This window comes from Plectropomus leopardus, chromosome 9, assembly GCF_026936395.1.
Source record: "Plectropomus leopardus strain MGB_pleo_1.0 chromosome 9, ASM2693639v1, whole genome shotgun sequence".
NCBI classification, from domain to species: domain Eukaryota; kingdom Metazoa; phylum Chordata; class Actinopteri; order Perciformes; family Serranidae; genus Plectropomus; species Plectropomus leopardus.
Genome location: NC_142184.1, coordinates 8281481 through 8300769, shown reverse-complemented (window position 1 = coordinate 8300769; position 19289 = coordinate 8281481). Strand labels below are relative to the sequence as shown.

General features: G+C 38.8%; 1 long non-coding RNA gene across 1 annotated transcript in view; it reads right to left on the bottom strand.

Moving 5' to 3' along the window:
* Positions 1 to 3532: 3532 nt before the first annotated feature.
* Positions 3533 to 19289, bottom strand: part of LOC148188677 (uncharacterized) — a 37457-nt gene continuing 21700 nt past the window's right edge. The window contains exons 3-4 of the long non-coding RNA XR_015777332.1: positions 6816 to 7008; positions 3533 to 3868 (exon numbers count right to left, since the gene is read on the bottom strand). This is a non-coding gene — a long non-coding RNA (uncharacterized LOC148188677). The remainder of the gene's footprint in view (positions 3869 to 6815; positions 7009 to 19289) is intronic.

The window sequence follows — 19289 nt, the reverse complement described above, 5'->3', positions numbered from 1 at the left end:
TAGTGAACCGCAGAGGAATACACAGGTGCTGAATTATTTACTCTCGATAAAATATTTATACTTTTGTCCCACAAACTACTAACTACAAGTATGAAGTAGGGCTGCAGTTACACTGACAGAGAGAGCAAGAATCATATCAGTGAATCATACTAACTGTGTGTTACGAATGTTTTACTGAAAAAATATAAAGTCGCTGTTTAAAGTCACTGAACCTGAATTAACTTAAAAAGACAGTTCACACGAAAACAAAAAAAAAAACATCATATTTTTCTTCTCACCTGTAGTGCCTTTTATCTATCCAGACTGTCTTGGTGTGAGCTGCCAAGTGTTGGAGATATCAGCCAGAGATGTTTGGCTTCTTTAGAAAATAATGGAACCAGATAGCACTCGGCTTGTGGTGCAAAAAAAAAAAATGTTTAAAATAGCCATGTCTCTTTCCAGAAATCACTACTCAGTTACTCAAGATAATCCACAGACTTTGTTGTGAACAATATAACAACAAGATAGATTGATAAATAGTACTACAGATGAGAGGAAATGTATATTTTTGATTTTGGGGTGAACTGTCCCTTTTAAGTCATAATACAGATGGAAAAGGTAATTTGTATTTCAGTTAATGTATATAGTAAATTTAATGCATGCTTCACTGACATTTATCAATAATACATTTGAATAACATGACTTCAATTCATATTTCATAACGCCTATACCTGCCCATCACAGCTACATCTCTTTTAAACCCGTTTAAATGAGGACAATAATATGTGACAAAATCAAAAACATATAGCTGTTCCTTATACAGTATAATGTGTGCAATACAGTTGAGGCACTACCTTACTTTATTATTTGTTGTGCAAAATAAGCATCAGTTTTAACTGTCTGAAGTCTGTATTGGAGCCAATATGCAACATTTCCAGCCTCTCTTTTATACTAAACTGATTTATTTAACTATAAACATAAAACATAAAATGTGTAAACCCACTGTGTGTCTTTAAACTGAGCCTATTGTGCACAGAGGTGATCATCTAAAAGCAGATTGTACAAGACCTTGTCTGTAAGCTCTCCACTTTGCTCCATAAACTGTGATGGCATTCTCTGATTAAATTATAGCAGTATTGACTTTTGGGAGCCACTTGCCTAAATCTACAAGATTAGCCTATGATTAATGATGGGCAACTAATCCTTTGTTCAAATTGGGCTGTTCAAGAAGCATTGTAGCAGGGGAGACAAGATGTTCACTTTCTCTTCTTTCAACACCTCCCACCTGCTGTCCTGTTACAGAGCTGCTGTGCTGAAAAACAGCCTGTAAAACTAAACAACCACATCATGCATGTCCTTTCAGAAATGCCACGTAGCGCAGGTGTTTCACTTTCATACAGATAAAAATGTTGACAGCATACTAAGTCAGTCAGGGACCTTTATGTGATAAGCTCCTGTAGCCTCAGCGCAAAGCTGAACTACGGGATGAAAAACACGATCGATAGTCAGGAAATTTATGGATGGAACAAGAGAGTGACTCAATTTAAATTCTGGAAGTAGAGGTCTTCAAGGGTCTAAGACTTGACCCCATATCCAAATCAGACCAGGTTAAATTATACTACGTCAAGGCAGGTTAGGGTCTTGTTTTCATGCCACAGGTCTAAGGTCTGAGTGTCAACATGTCTAATACCTGAATGGATCTGCAATAAGCCACATGCAAACAAACATTACTGGTGGATTACTTTGTAACCTTAACACCTTATTTCTATATTTTACCTCACAATTACAAATGTACATTATTTTGTAGCAGATAAGTTTAAATTTAATGTGTTTTGTTAACACATTAAATTTAATGATGTTTGGTGGCAAAAAAGCCACTTGGTAATGCCCCTGTGTCAGTGAAAAATACCCATGGTTGTTGCCACAAATGAAAATGGGAAACGCCACAGTGTGCCATTAAAAGCATTCAAGTTCGTTGCCACAAGCGCTCCTGGAAAATGTTGCAATGTGCCAATAAAAAACCCATTTTCGGTGCCACAAACACAGCTGAGAAATGCCGCAATGTGCCAAAAAAACCCACCAAGGTTCTATAAAAACAACAGGTGCTGTTGGTCTCAAATAGTGTTTTACAGCTTGGGCGGCGTGTCACCTATAGTGACATGCCATCCACCATCCCCTCCATCTCCCCATGACAAAAGTTATCTCATATATTACGTCACGTTAGAAACATTCATATGAAATGACATACACAAATATAAGATATTTGTGGTTTGCAGGAACGTACAATGCAAACAAGTTCTTCTGGTGACTGGGCTGATAATCTAATTAATTTTAAATGTATGAATTGTGCTGCCTATGTGAAACATGCATGCCCACACATAACAATTAATGTTTGAAATTTAATACACATGATGATAACTTCCTTTAGGTCGGTTTCTCTTTTTTGTATATTAATTTATGCACGTCTAATTTGAAGGTTTTCCACAGGTCAGTTTTAGATAGAGTGATATGATCTGTCCCTTGAAGTAGTTTATCTCAGCTTCTTTAACAGAAAATGCTCTGTTTCTATCTGTGACCATATTTCACTTTTGGAGTGCAACAGGGATCCATCTGGGGGCAATTTTATTTTCATTATTTATGATGCAACTAAATCATATTTTGATAGGCATGGTATTCACAACCCTTATGCTGATGATACACAGATACACATTTTGATAACTAACACCAGACTACTTCTGCCACCACAACCACCACAACATTGTTGAATGAAATTAAAAACTGGATGGTTATTTGCTCTTCAATTTAATTTCCGATCAATCCCAAATTCTTATCATTGGCTGTCAATCTATGTACAAGATTATAGTCCTCATTTGATATTATTTCCAGCTCTCTGTCTGTTGTTTAATGCCAACCTTAATATTGGACTGCATATTAATGAAGCTGTTTTTTTTTTCATCATCTAAGCAATATTGACCAAATCTATTTATTCCCGAGCTTCAAAGACACAAACTCTTTCATACACGCTTTAATTTCCTCACATTTAGATAACTGTAATGGCAACAATTCACAGACTCCAAACTGTGCGGACTGCAACAGCTAGACAACCAACAAACCAAGAAAAGAGATTTTACTCCTGCTCTGATGTCTTTACATTGCCTACCTATTTATTAAAGAATTAATTCAAATATTTGACCCATTACCTTTAAACCACTTCATAATCTGGCCTATTACCATATATCTGAATATATTTGTGTCCTTTTTAACCTGCATATAGTCTGAAGAGGTTAGAGAGAAACTGTGTTAAGAAAGGTGTAAAACCAAAGGAAATCCAACTTATACTATCGGGGCACCAAAACTGTAGAACAAAATCAGCAGTCTTTAAAAAAAAAAACACACAACATATTTCTGCCAGAAGTCATTTAAAAAAAAAAATGTTGTAATTTCTGCTTATATAAGTTTTATATAAATAAACATTTTAATTATTATTGCTTAGCTTTTATTACAAACAAAATTAGCTGTTACACTAAGTTACATGTTACATTCACAAATCTGCTAGAAAAAATTACATGTATAAAAATGTCATGAAACAGTTCAACATAAGCTTTTTACAAACATGCTATTTTTGTCACAGCCTGTATTACCTGTCAGAGGAGTGTACATTCATGTGTCACATAAAGAGAGCTACCATCAGAGGTTTATCCATGAAAGACAATGAAGAACACAGAACTGTAGCCTTATTTAGACAAAAAGGGTTTGCTGGGATATCAGACATCATTGCGTGACACTTTAGTCACAGACTGAGCAGTTGTTTATACATAATTCCTTTGTAGTTTCAGGAGCTCATTCTGCGGTTGATCATATTCTCTTCTGTCTGTGTTCAGAAGCTGACCTGTTGTGCAGAGATGTGCATATTTACTCTATTCACAGGCTCCACGCAGCACACATGCTACAGGCACATATTCATTACTAAGTAGCCTGTGGCGACTGTCATGTGCAGACAATAGTGGGGGACAAAAACGTGCATCTACCACACAGGGAATCTTCCACACTTGTAGCCACACTATGGAGACAGCGCTCCCAAATAGCGTGTTTTTTTAATCATATTCAGATAATCTTGTGAGAGTCGTATGTGGAATCACAGATAAGCCTCTTTATGTTGCTCAGATATTACTGCAAATGAGCATGTCTGAGAAATGTAACACCTTGCACAGACTCTTGCATTTTAATTTCTGTGGCATCTGTGACCAGTCCGTCATGTCCCTAACCCCCTCGGGGGACCCCCAACCTATCTGCTGCAGACCCCCAAAACCCAGAAGGAGGGGAGGGTGGGGTTGGGGGAGCAGGGACACATTTGATTGATGATAGTGTGAATTAAACAGAAAGAGATGGAGAGAATCCTTTTATCAGGCCAGAAACACGAGTGGATTAAAATGTAGTTGTACAACCCCTCTGTATAATGCAGCAGCCTGGCCGCATATCACGAGGCACCAGAAGCCAAGATGAGAGCTGCTCGTTATTATTGCCCCCACCCCTCAACCCACAACATAAAACTTTGCTGAAGCACAGAAAACAGGGCTGAAACATGTAAACAGCCCTGAAAATAGAAATGAAACGAGTAGTTGATGGACAGAACGTTAATCTGGAACCTTTTTTCAAGCTAAAAATACCAAACATTCATTGGTTTCAGCATCTTAAATGTGCTCTTAAATAGCTGCTTTTCCCTGTTCAATATTTAATTACTGAACATCGTTGAGATTTGGACTGCTGATTGGACAATACAAGATATTTTAAGATGGCACCTTTGAGTTTGTAACGATACATTCCGTACTGATTATCTATTTAACCCTTTAAAGCTTGAGCAAATTAGCTTGATTTCTCTAAAAAACATGGAAAGAAGGTGATGAGCAATGAAAGAAGAAATGACCCAAAAGTTCACAAGAAATTGGTAAAAAGTACTAGGAAATTACGATCAAGAATTATTAAAAAAAAAAGATAAAAAAGAAAGTAAAAAACAAACATACAAGAAAATAACCTGATAAAACTACTGAAAAAATGCCAGAAATTCTATAACATGATTTTAAATATGTTATTATGACATAAATATTCCTGAGGCTTTTTTCTTTTCTTCACAGATGTTTTTCCTAGCTTTTTACAAATAACTTTCTAAATATACTAATTTCTTGCAATTTGGGGAACATTTTTCACCAAGTTGCTCTTTGCCTTTTCCCCATGTTTTTGAAAGAAACAACATCATTTTGCTCAGGGTTCAAATTGTAAATATTGTGAAAGGCACCTGAAAGCAGTACAAAGAAAGTGACGTTGCTCCAGGTCTCAAGGTTGATGATGCCCAATCCAATATTATCGTTCCAAATTCAAATATCAATACAAGATTTGCCTTTATTTAGAAATTCCAATGGCACATCTTTTTCACCATTTCCGTCCAAGCGCCTGATATGAGCAAATATTGTATAGCTATCCAAAGAATCAATATAATATCACTCCTCGTCACACGAATAACTGAGAAATTATCATGTGCATATTTCAATATTTTCTGACATTACAAACAAGCGCAAATTTGCAATAGTTACAAGTGGCAACCTCCGAGGCTGAAAGATAAGGCCAGTGCGGAAGTACCAATAACTGCAGTTCCTCTAATGGCCATTTGAGGCTGGCTCCAAAAGTGAGCCAATCCCCATAGACCCACATGTTAAAATGCCCAACTTCGCAGCAGAAACAAACATGTTCACAGCTTGGTACAAAAAATGTTTTGGTCTCTATAGCTTATTTTAACACTCATGACAACTATAAACAGTTCAACACTCATGACAAATGTCTATTTAACTTCTATTAAGGCCCAAAGTTATGCATATTAAAGGGTGCGGCCACTTGAGTGACAGGCAGACTGCCAATAGTGGCTCCAGTCAGATTATTCCCTCACTCTTCCATAGCCTCTGATCCAAATATGGTCACTTCTGGCTCCAAAAAACTAAGACGACGATGGCCAAAATGCCAAACTCTAGGCTTCAAAACTGCAGTCCACAAACCAGTGGGTGACGTCACAGTAGCCACACCTTTTATTTATAAATTCTAGGTTTCAGACACACTGGGGGCGGCTGTGGCTCAGGAGGTAAAGTTAAATCCACTAATCCAAAGATTGGTGGTTTGATCCCTTGCTCCGCCAGTCTGCATAAAGCATTCTTGGGCAAGATACTGAACCCCAAATTGCTCCCGATGGCTCACAACATCAGTGTGTGAGTGTGTGTGAATGATTTACTGGCACCTTACAGTAGCCTCGGCCACCACTGTATAAATAGGTGAATGTGATAAGTGGTGTAAGAGCGCGATGAGTGGTCGAAAGACAAGAAAAGCACTATATAAGTGCAGGTCTATTTACCATTTACACCACCTAACAAACACTTGTCATCTGTACAAGTATGCTTCTCTATGACAACTGGCCCATGAGTTATGAGGGAACGTGGCAAAATGGTGTGTGTGTGTGTATATGTGTGTTTGTGTGTGTGTCTCTATGAGGTTGGTTGTGTTTGTGCATCAATCTTTTTGATATGAGGTGCCATATATAAATTTTCTTGTAAATCAGTGTGTTATATAAATATAATGTCAATATATTGTCCTTCTAAAAATGCCCCATAAAAACTTTGGCTATGTCCTCACCTTTTCATGTTTGAGGTATTGATTTGAAGGAAGTTATAAAGTCAAATCACAGTATCTTGCTATGACCGCAAACTGTGGCATGTCATTTGCATCCTTGCTCTCAATAAGTGCAATGCTAAATTTGCAAACTTTGTTTTTGTGTGTGTGCGTGTGTGTGTCCGTACCTTTGTATGATTGTGTGTTCCCTCTCTAAATCCGATTCTTTTTGCGGGTCCGTGAACACAGCCTTGGCGGAGCTCCTCATGACTTTCTTTTCCTCTGCAGCAATTGGTGGAGTTTGAGTCACGGGGTGGATAATTGATCTGTCGATCAGATCAAAGCTGATCAGACCCAATCGATGGAAGAGAGGAGCAGCTGCTGCAAAAGGAATGAAAGCAAACTTTTAGACCCAACAGAATAAACGGTTAAGTTTCACTTTTATTGTCCCCTAATGTTCTGCAGCTCTGTCTGTGCACAGAGTACGTGTATAATAGATAACCGGATGGTAGGCTATATATATATATTCCAACAATGCTGATAGATGTTATCACACTGGGCTGCCACGAATAAATGAAACTCTGCCCTTAAACATAACCCCCCCCCCCAAAAAAAACTCTTTTGCATACTTATTGCCATGAGTCAAGCTACAGCATGCTAATGGTGGCATGCCTGCCCCAGGTTGCTGGACCCTGGTTGTGAGGTTAAACCCCCTTTACCAAGTTGCATCAAACACACACCTTCACAAACACAAACACACACGACATTTTTTCCAACCAACAAACTGACCAATCGACTGACAAACCAACAGAGCAACCTACAGAGCCCCTGGTTGCGGGTAAAAGGAGTTGCAACTCTTGCTGAAAAAAACATTGAATGTATCTTATTATTTTCAGATGAGAAAGCCTTTTCCTCTACAATATTTTTCAGAACAATTGCATTTTGAGAAATTTTGGCAATAGGCAATATAAAGGTTTTATCTTCTATTATTTATTTATTTTCTATTAGGGTACCTATCTGACAATCATATTAAAAGCTGAAAATAGTTGTGTTACAATACAAGTAAGAAAATGTTACGCTGAATTTCTGGGGACTTTTTAAAAAAATGTATAACTGCATTATGGGCTTCATGCAGGTAGAAGCCCTTCATTGTCCTTAAGTCAAGTCGAGTCCTTCGTGGCCACGTCCAAGGCTTTAATGGACCTGCAGCATGTCTCCGTCTGGCCAGTAGCCTGTGTGCCCGGCTCCACTGCTGTTCTGCTGATGTTTTGTGCCACTGCATAATTTATTGCCCTCTTTGCAGGCCTCTTCCTGCACATCCCCTTCTTGCGGTGCAGGTGAGAGTTCAGCTGTTTGGTTTAACACATCACTGAGATGGGCCTCAGACCTGGCTCCGCAGCAGCGGACCCCACATGTGACAAATGCAATTAGAGGGAAATATGCAATTACCGCAGTCCCCACTCTCTCATGCGGCCAGACAAGGACAATTTGTCAATGAGGCCCCAGCGGTATCTCCTGAGCCTGGATAGGGACCTGCAGGTACCATTGTCCCTGCCTCCTTCTCAAGAGCTGGCCTGCAGTGTTGGATGGCTTAAAGCCCCTGGGAGGCCTGGCAGAGGAAGATGTATGGCCAGAGAAAAGATACAGGGTTCAATAATCAAAAACAAACCCCTTGTCTTTGACTGTTACCGTTACATGCTGCCCTTCCTCCTGTCGAGCATAGAGAGGCTGCATTTAATAACTGCTGGCTCCAGCAAACAGGAAAGATGCATCAAAGAAGCAATGGATAAAAGTTTAATGCTTTTTTTTACTTCATATACAATGTACCATATGGCCAGCTCTAATGTGTTTGTGATTTGGTAACTGATTTTAATAGAAAGCTGGCACCTACATATGAGATAGTGTTTTTTAATGAATATAATTAAAAATCATAAAAAATAAACATTAAATAAACAACATTAGATTGTCCTTATCTAAACAAGAATTTGAATTTGTATTTGTAATATCAATCATTTATATGAGAGAATAACCAATATATGGTGTCTTTGTAATGATACGATATTGCCACACAAAAATACGACAATACTATGCTGTGTCGATTTCCCCGCTACTAATCGAGCCAAGTTAGCCCTCTTAGTTAATGCGTGTTAACCACGCTAACAATTGACATCTTTTGCAGAAAAGACTCTGCAGCAAAATCTGGGGACAAGAACATCCCCAGAAGTACCCAACAACTACAAAAACAAGTTTGCAGGTTGAAGATTCTCAGTGGACTAAGGAGTCTCTGACTGATAATTCAAATCTTCAACTTTTAGGGGGCAACCCTATGTACAAGATATTATATACAATAGTGAGAACCACCCCATTGAAGGCAAAATGGCTAAAAGAGTTGTGAGATATTATATGTAAAAGTTTACAAAATGAGTGCTTTCACTGAAACAAAATGATTTCACAATTAAATTTTGTTCTGTTTTGATGCTAGAGTGACCAAGCCTTCAAGGCAGAGTCAGTGATTCAGCGATTACCGTCCCACTTGCCCCCACTGCCTTTCCCCGTGCACGAACATGTTGGCTAATTGTATTATTAAACCACTTTGTTTGTTTGGTTTAACATTTACAGAAACATGGGTGTGTTGAACATCTGATTTTTTTTTCAGTGCACATGCAGTACATACAGCGGACTGTGAGGGGATATTTGCTGAATTTGACAAATAAAATGTATTGGTTTAAAATCACTGACTGGGTTGTTTTTTTTGACAACAATCAAGCCTGATTAGCTAAACATCTTTTTCTTTTTTTTAAAGATTTTTTTTAGACTTTTACCTTTATTGTGATAGGACAGTACAAACGTGAAAAGGGGAGAGAGAGGAAATGACATGCAGCAAAGAGTGAGGACTGGTATCGAACCTGCGGCTGCTGCAGCAAGGACCTCTATACATGGGATTGCAGCTCTACCAACTGAGCCTCTGGTAGCCCCATAAACACTGTTTCTTTCTGGTCCTGTCATCAGGTTTTCTCATATTCGAGAGCACCTTAAGGTCCCTGGATCCCACATGAATCACTTTGCTTTTGTATCTCTTTCAACAAATTGTTGTCCCATACAGATAATAATGAAGAGAGCAGTTTCATGTCTCTGTGAGACACTCATCTGAAGTGGCCGACATGTGAAGTGTGTAACCTGCTGCATGCCTTTGTTCCCTCTTTGAATGGACATGATAGATAGAACTGGAGCAATGGAGGCGAAGACCATGACAATTTGAGCACTGACCTGGTTTTCACTGTAGTCATCATAAAACACAGAGCCAGCGTCCTGGGGACATGTAATAACATCAGGCCTTTGGTGTAATTCACTATCTCAGTGTGTGGCAATATAGCAAAACCCATTACATTTGCCTTGTAATTTGCTGTCGCCTCAGCGAGGGATTCAGGTGACTGCGACCCCCGTTAATGGAGTTCCAGTGATAAGGACAGGTCTGTTTATTAGCCACATGCGGTCAAGCGTGGCAGGAACAGCTGAGCAGAGGCAGGTGTCGGGCCCTGCGAGGGCTCAGGCACCGCTGGCAGGCCTCGGCGCTCATTTCACGCACGTTATCGTCACACTAGCTGGGGTTGAAAAAAGGAGGTCGGCGGGTGCACAACAATATAACTGCTGAGTGATGAGGTTTTCTCGGAGTCACACTGGAGTGTACCACTCCTGGCAATTTGGTTTGTTTGTGGAAATCAATGAGTCATCTGCGGTTTAGTCAAGCTGGAGGAGGGGCTCTGTGAATGAAACATCAGGATTTCTGTTTTTGTTTTTGGAAGCCACCTGGATTCAAAAGAGCGACAGGAATATCAACACTCCTCCACAATGCCAAACTGTGGTAAATGATTAGTGAACATTTCATTAGGACACATAAATAAAAAGATCACATGCTGCAAAGAAAGGTTATCTCTACCAACATGCATGCTTGCAGACATTTACAGAGCCTTGAGGAGAAAATGAACTTCAAATTAAAATGTCTATTTGATGCATTATCCTAATAGGGACGGATGGGAAAAGAGAACTCTATGGTGCTCTCATCCTTCAGCCTGAGGGGACAGACTTGGGGAGTTGTCATTACCAACTTAGCCCACCAAGATGAGCCTGTTGGGAGGTGGATTCACAGAGATTGTCTGCTGTTTTGACAGGTGTCTGTGCTGGTTAATTTATCAGGCAATTACAGAATAAATGGAGCTATCATTACACAGGAAACATGATTGATCCTGTTAAAAATTACAGTGTTTAACTTTGAACATTGGGATGAGTATTGAGGAGCTCAGAGTGACAAAATATTGCAACTCAACTGAATTTTGAAGTATGCAAATGGTGCCTGATGATTTTATCTTGTAGAATATGTTTTATTCTTTTCTGACTTATAGACTCCATCTTCTAACATTTAGTGTGACACTATCAGCTATCTTTAACAATCACGTCTCACAGAAGATCAGCAGCAGAGGAGGAATTATACTAACAGCACATGAGAAAGAACTGATAATGGCTTAAGAGGGGCTGCAACTAGTCTGCCTCACCGGATATAGACTGTGGCTATAAGACTGCCACTGGCCGACTTTTAAGGCTGGCATTCTCCCTCCCTTCTGCTATCTGAGTGTTAAAAATCCCAGCAACATCAGAGCTAACAACCTACACGCTAAAAATGGAAAGTTTTGACCAAGATCTGGATTATGCAATACCTTGTGGCTATCATAATGCATCATAATGCACAAAATTCGGATGGAGGGCAGAAAGTGATAAATCCATACACATTGTAAACTGGATATAGACCAGACCTCCTTAACATAACTAATGTTACACAGCATGCTGATACAAACGAACACAAGTCTGTCTTTAATATTTCAACTCTTTGCAACATCTTTGTATCCTGGCAGCAGCATGCACAAGCCTCTGCGATATCACTGTGAAAATGTTTTGAAAGAGCCATATACAGCTGCAAATTTTGAGCTTAAATATAGTCAGTTGCTTCAAAAAGAAAAATATTGATTTAGTACTATAACTGCCCTTTGAGATCTGCCTGTTTTCTCACTCTTTTTCCTTTTATTTGCTTTATTCTTGTTGACCTTTATGTTTGCATTTTGTTCTTACCTTTTCTAGACCTTTGTCTTTTAAACAAACTCAAAAAACTGTGTAAACATCATTTTTTAAAGGTGCTATATACATAAAGTTATTATTGTTATCATTATCATTATTATTATTAATATTATCCTAATGACAGCGCTTGACTTCTTGTGTGCAAATGTTACAACAGAACAAGTGCCCCCCACCCCTACACTTTCTTGCAAAGGCACCGTTGCTGCATCTGATTGTGATTGGCTAAAAGAAATACAAACAAACCAGAGCCCCTAGCTAGCGGAGATCGCTCATTCATTACTGCTCACACATCATCCCGACTGAAGAGCATTGCTGTGGAAATATTTTTCCCACCATCAAATATCAGTTTTTAGCTTTAAAACCCTTTTAACATTGTTGATGGTGTTATTATTGTTGGCTTTGTTATACCCGTTACCAGAGTCAGCACTGCTTGTGGTGGTAACAGAATGCTGAAAATGTTTTTGGGCTCAAAATGAAGCCACTTACTAACCAGGGCAACCTCAGGGAAGACCAGCGGGTTGTGTGCAATATTTCCACAGCAATGCCTTGTGCTACAGGGATGACATTATCAGCTGATAGCCGAATGAACTTTAGCTAGCTAACGCTGACTCCCACTTGACCAAGGAGGCATGCTTCCCAGAGCGGCTGAGGAACCAATGGAGACAGGATGTTGGGCAGTGGGCATTTTTATAGATGTTAATGATTATATGTTAAATTAAGTTAATGGGAAACCTTTTATTGCCAAAGACTTTCTTGACAAGTTCTTTTTTCATCGTTTGTATTTCAAATGATAGCTGGTTGTCTTTAACCGTTTAGCACTCAGCAAAGCAGACAGACAGCCAGAGAAAATGAAGCAAAGTGAAAATAAAGAGAAAATAAAGTAAAAGTCAAGACACTTACAACACAAAACATTAACAGCTCACTGAATCAGCGCTGGACTTGAAGCTAAAGGCCATTTTGTATTTCATGTTTTTTTTTTTTTAATGAATAGGTTAGTCACCCATTAATGAGTGTTGGCCTGTTGAATGCAAAATTAACCACAACTGACATCTCTAGCTGCAACTAACTATTATTTTCATCATGGATTATTCTGACAAATATTGATACTGACAGCCTGTTGCCCAAATAGGGGCCTTGAAATGTCTTTTTTTTCAGTAGTCCAAAATCTTACCATAGTCAGTTTTATCTTACATAAAATTATGAAAAGCAACAAATCTTCACAATTCAGATGCTGTAAACACTGACTTCTTGCTTGAAAAACAGCCTCAAACAATGAATTGATCATCAGAATAATTACAGATTATTTTTCTGCCTGATAATCAATCAATAAACTAATAATTTCAGCTGCAGACTTAAGAAAACGGAGAGATTCAACAGTCTGCGCATCCCAGCCGTTATCGATGGGCCAGACAGCAGACGGGCAGGCAGCCTTTATGTAGCCTATATAAAGTGTGACCCAGGAGCCAGGAGCTTTCTGTAAGTGTGCCAACGTGGACGTGCTTCCAGCAATAGTCATGCTTCTGCCAGCTGCATCATCTGTGCCTGCACAAAAGCATGCCCTTTGAAAAGCGCTCAGCACACACAAAAGCAGTGATGCGTGGTGCACATGCATCAGTGTGCAAATGTGCATGCTCACATTACTCTTTATTTAACTTTAGATACCCAATAAAAGTGATTGTTGAAACAATAAAGCGGATAAATTTCACAATGAATTTGGTTTCCCTCGAGTGAGATTTACCGCTCCGTGTTTAAACAGTTTTCTCCCGGTAATTTTATCTAGACGTAAATCTTGCACAAACATTCAAAGAGATTGAAAATACTGTGGCTGGTTTAAAAAGATTTGAGGTGAAATCTAAATACGCGGCGGCAGATTGAAGAAGAAGCAACAGAGCTCATCTGTCCTCTGGCAAAAGACTCACTGTGAGTCATACCAAGTGCACACATCACTGTAGAGACACTCAATTATGATTCAAATCTCCATAACGGGGCAATAAAGCCATTTGTCATGTGACCATCTGCAGTGCATCTCCTCTGATTCTGCCTGAATGTAGTTAGCTCCTACACACTGTGAAAGTGCAAAGAGTGGAACGTGTGGATTTATTAGTGTCAGGCTCAAACTGTAATCACCACAGGATCAGTGCTGTGCCAATAGATTAATTTCATTTTCTCTGAATATGGTAGCCTCCTGGAAATCTCTGGGAGCTTGGAAACAAAGACTTGCCCCGCAGCCGTCTTTGTTTTACTTTTTCTCCTCAGATTTAAAACAATGTGTGAAGGGAGAGAGCAACACCAGTTTAGTCCCAGCACTGTAATTATCGCCTGCTTTCGTCTCCCAGGGATGTTCATGGACAAGGGCCTCATAACAGGTGACAGAATGCCTGCCAGCCGCCCCCAGTTCCCCGCCCCCACCTCAGAATGGTGACTATTATAAACCAAAAACGTATGCTCTCAATATATATGCAAATGATGCTTGGTCCCAAGGTGAAGTTCGCGGAGCAGCAACGCCGCTTGCCTCTGTTTTGCTCATTTGCAAAAATGTTGAGAGTAACAAAGACCACAGGAAATTGAAAAATTGTTACTAAGTATTAGAAAAAGCAATCATTTTCCCCAGGCAGCCTAATCCTGTGGAAATTGATCTCACCTCTCTCCCTGACATGCACTAGTAGGAAAAACACATAAGAGGAAAATGCCTGTTTCAATGTAGCCTGGTGGAAAAAATGTGTTTGGTTGCAGATTTCTTTTATTTCTTTCATAAAACCACACTGTCCTGTTGTGCCAGGGACCAGACTCTTTGTTTGCCCTCTTGGCTGCAAACAGGTGTATTGAATCCTCAAAAAGAAAATTAGTAACCCGTGTGTAATTGTTTTCAAGCTTTGTTGCTGCACCAAACACTGAGTTATCTCTCTGCTGCGCTGCTCCATCCATGCTACATGCATGCAAATCTGTCCATTTGTTGTCTAATTTTAAACGGGCTGATACCATCTCACTAATGCATTTGCTCTTCCTTTGCGTGGAAGTACAAATTGGAAATGACAGTCTATTACCCACTGCTCTGACCTTCGTGATGGAACATAATGTGAAAAGACTTACAATGCCTTTATTTGAGGGAGGGAGGGCGACGACACAGTGGTGATTAATTAACCCAATTAATTTAAACTAAGATTATCTGAACAATTATTTCTCGATAAATCAGAGCAAGGTGCAATGATGACTATTATAGTAAAGGTTTAATTACAGCTTTAGAAAATTAAAGTGTATTACTAAGAACAGAGTGAACTGCTTCTACTTAACAAATTTTGCTGTGAATGAAATCAGTATGGCTTCTTTTTGCAATAGAAAATAACATTTGGGAGACTATAAAACCATGAAGAAGCAAACTTATTCCAAGTTAAAGAAAAAGTTTGACATTTTTTGAAATGCACTATTATGCATTATTCAAGTCATAGAATTATATTATCATATTTCTCTAATTGGTAGGGACCAAAAACAAAGCTAAAAAGAAAGTAAATATTGGACTTATGTTCATCAGGTGTACACAAACATGTTGCTCCAACATCTACTGGATGAGTTAGTCATGAAAGTTAGTCATATTTTGTTTCTTTTCAAAAGAATAAGGCTGCTTTTTCCCCCAATTTTAAGTCTTTGTGCCAAGCTAAGCTAAGTCTCTGCTGATAGTAGCCACATATTAACCACGACCACATGGAAGTGATACCAGAGGTTGTGTAAAACTTTCTTGTCGTCCTTTATTTTGACAGACAGAGTTGTAAAAAAAATGTGTCATAATCAGATTTTACCCTACATCTAAATTTTAGCTTCCGCTGGCTGATTTATGTTCTCAGTATTGCAAGCAAGCCATTTATCCTCCATCACATCAATCCCTCTTTTTCTATGTTTTGGGCTCTGGAGCTTCAATAACATCAACTGTTAATCAACAGTGAATGTTCAAGGCTTTGGCGGAGGAGGTGTTCCTGAAAATGACTTCTCACATTAATGGGTAAAATCTAATTCCATTGTAAAGCTGCGCAGAGCATATTGATTTGCTTGTCCCGTCTTTGTCACGCTCTCACTCTGTTTACCATGAGACTGTTGCAGCAAATGTGAGCTCTGTGCCAGGGTCAGTTTGTGAGAGTCTCACAAAGACAGGACTAACTTTCAGCAACACACGGCTTACGTTACCTTACAGTTATTAACAGATTTGCTAAGTCAAGCCTTTACAGTGTCGGCGTGAGTTTGCTAGAACTGTTTAACGTCTCTGTGACGGCTGTTAGCCTCTGCTGCTGTGTTAGCTTGTGCTAACCAGACAGATGCTGAATTAACCAGACCTTCTTTTTTCACCTTGTTTATCAACGATATCACAGTTACTGGACGTTTTAAAGAATCTTCAAACACTGAGGTGCCTTTACATTTTGCATTGGTATATAGCTGGACAATATAACCTGAATATGCAAACAAATATGAGGTAACCTCTTTAGCTAAAGCAAGCTAGATGAGATCATGTATTTGAGATCAGAGTAGGGGTCGACCGATATTGTGTTTTTAGGGCCGATACTGATACTGATTGTTAGTGCTTAATGAGACCGATAACCGATATGCACTTAAAATAGCAATAAAAATACTTCTGTCAATATTCAGAATTTGGAATATAAAACTCCAAACTCAACACAAAACTCTGTTTAAATGCCTTTAGTAAATATTTAATAAAAACTGAAATGTTCAACATGATACACAGAAAGTTCACAGTGACTTATTTTTATAAAAACTGAAAATTTAAATTAAAAATGAATAAATAAAAATAGCTCCCCAAGGTTTTACAAAATTAAGGTTCCTACCATACTTTTACTTTCTTTGTATGTATTACAGACTGCCTTTCCTGGTGTTGGTTGAGTGTAATATGCACTCTTTTTCATTAATTAATTTGTTCGCCGATCATTAAAATAAAACGCTGATACAGATAATCGGCATAATGCCAAATATCAGCTCTGATAATCGTCCAAGATAATCTGTCAATCCCTAGATCTGAGCAAAGACAGCCATTCGAGAATAGCTAATTAATAACTACACACCAACAACTGGACGGGAGTCTGACCAACTTAAAGTTACCATAGATTCCTTGCTGCTATAACCTGTCAGAATGATGGACAACCTTTAGGTATTTCCATTATTGTTATTAAAAAAATCAGTCAACACAACCTCTGAGTGACACCGACCTTGTCATCTAACTCTCAAAGAATGCAAATAAGCACGTTTCCCAAAATTTTAAACTACTCCTTTAAGACCCAATGTTTGAAACTGTAACCCACATTCTGATCCGGCTTTCTTTTTGCCGGTGCACAAAAGAAATTATCTCGGCCTTGGAAGCTGACACATTTGTTCTTAGTGGCTGACATGAGAGCTCCTCGCTGAGCATGATAGTGGGTAGCTGGTAGAGATCTCATATGGTTTATTGCTCCCACTTTCACTGAGGTTATTTATTGAACTGCCATCATGGCCCCTGCTCCCCACAGCCACCAAATGCCTCTGTGCCCCTCAGTATGATAGAGGAATTTATGCCACATGAACAGCATACTGAGCTCGAGTTTCTCCTTAAGTGTTATTAGGAAGCATCACTCATGCATAGGATACTATTTACAGTAATACATTCACGCATGCAGCTACTTCCTATGACGGCTCTTGAAGGAAAAATGATGATAGATTGTGTGCAGGGTGTGAGGCTATAAGAGAGAGCAGGGGGGAGACGGAGGGGAAACTAGGTTTCAAGTATTCCACAGGCTAAATGAAGAACAAACATGCACCATACAAGACAGTGAAGGAGAAAAGATTATCATCTGGAGATGAAAGGCAGAGAGAGAGGGGAGAGAGATTCATTCACTGCCACACAGCTGTCTTATTTGCAAGGTGTTGAGAAACCACTTTTTTTTTTCCTCCAAGAGGATGAAAAGATTCTTCTGAAGCCAAAAGGGTCTGCTATCATTTTTGGGCAGCTTGAGCGGTAGAGATGTTATTAGCATAAATTATCTCCCCCACCAAAGAGATAGGAACATGCTAGCTCCTTTCTGCTTTTCACACTTAATTGCCCTATTTACTGAACAGTTGCCCATGGACAACAAATGCACACACGCTCCGAGATGCATGCAGGACAACAGGCAGACACAAGCCAAATAGGGCATGAGTGATACACTGAACTATCTGCCAAACAGCATTAGATACAGTACGGCTGGGGAGACAGTCAGGGTCCATTCAGACTTCATGTTGGACTGGAAATCCACAGAAAAAATGTTAAATATTGCTTTCATGACCTTCTTCACTGAGCCATGTCTGATCAGTGTCTGTGTAAAGAGGATTTTTGTGCCCAACACACGCATGATGGCTGCCACAAAATGCTTTAAATACGAATTTTCTTTTAAAATGAAAACTTGTTGCATCTGATGCGTGTTCTATTTTAAACGGTTTAATCACCAGCAGCTCTTTTCTCTCTAAAGAGCACAACAGTGTCCTGCTGCAGCAGCTCAAAAAAGCCTCATTGAAGTGACCCAGTAAGCAAGAGTGAGGTAAATTATAGATGGCTTTGCTTAATGGACTCTTAGCTTCTCTTCACCTAGCCCAACAAGCCCAGAGTGACGTTATATAAGCAGTGCCAAGTATGAGACAGTGAGGTTTCAAGTTTAATGCATCATAATGCGAGCAAAAATCATATTTTCTGTTTAATTTTTAATTCTAGGTGTTTGAATTAGCTGCTGGAAGTTAAAGAAGTATTTCACACAAGGCCCTCACATGAAACTAGGAAGTCTATGCAGGAGAAACACACAACTACCTTTGAAACTGGTGCTACATGGGCAGAGAAAAAAGAGAAAAAGGACACTTTTGCTTAAGAGGTAGAAAACCTACAAGTACCAGAATTCTACGTGCAGGCTGGTGGGCGACTTAATGTGAAATGGTCCATGGGAAACAATGGCGGCACCGGATCTCGTGTTACAGATAAACCATAAGCTAGAACATGTTTCTGAAAATATTTGAAGCGAGAAATATAAACTCATGACAAAAAATTGGTTCATATTTGATCACCACTGCTTAGTTTTACCATTTGATCTCAGCTTGGTCGGCCCCCGAAACAGTATGATGCCCATTTCAGCTCATTGTATTGTATTATCAAGTCAATAATAATAATAATAATAATAGTAATAATAATAATAATAATAATAATAATAATTATTATTATTATTATTATTATTATTATTATTATTATTATTATTATTATTATTATTGTTATTATTATTATGACAATAATTATTTTATTAATGACGCAGATAAAGGTCTATAGTGTAATTAACACAATTTGGCAGAGTTTCGCTGCAATTCATCTACATATTATACCCAAATTGTTTTGATACAAAGTTAGGTGAAAATCAGCAAAATATCCCTTTAAATAATGGAACAGAGTTCATGAGTAAATGGAGATAACAGGTTTATATGTCAGTGTTTATGTGGATGGTTTAACTGTTGGTGATGCCTCTTGTGAGTGAAGGAACAAATCAACT